This window comes from Pteropus vampyrus, unplaced genomic scaffold (assembly GCF_000151845.1).
Source record: "Pteropus vampyrus isolate Shadow unplaced genomic scaffold, Pvam_2.0 Scaffold319, whole genome shotgun sequence".
In the NCBI taxonomy this organism is placed as follows: domain Eukaryota; kingdom Metazoa; phylum Chordata; class Mammalia; order Chiroptera; family Pteropodidae; genus Pteropus; species Pteropus vampyrus.
In genome coordinates, this window is record NW_011889100.1 from 787,060 (window position 1) to 787,367 (window position 308).

The window sequence follows — 308 nt, forward strand, 5'->3', positions numbered from 1 at the left end:
GGTGGGCAGAAACACCGAGCAGAGTGACCACGACCAGCTTAAAGAACTGTATTCGGTAAGTGGACTGTGAACTGGTGCTGAGTTGGTACCGGACAGCCCTGTGCTCGCTGTAATGATACCTTGCAGAAAAGGGACATTAGCTAGTTGGAAAATAAGTCAGAGAGAGTGCTAGAAGAGACCTCGGAGCTCAGGTGCAAACGCTGCTTGCTTCATAGACAAGGATTCTGACCCAGAGATCTATGTCGAGGTTGTAGAGCTGGTGGTGAAAAGCAGGATGGGAAAAGTGGGAACAGAGGTCGAGCAGCCCG

The 308-nt window shown here is 51.0% G+C and overlaps 1 protein-coding gene across 1 annotated transcript in view; it reads left to right on the plus strand.

Moving 5' to 3' along the window:
• Positions 1-308, plus strand: part of OAZ3 (ornithine decarboxylase antizyme 3) — a gene marked incomplete at its 5' end in the record, with an annotated part of 4,130 nt that overhangs the window by 1,979 nt on the left and 1,843 nt on the right.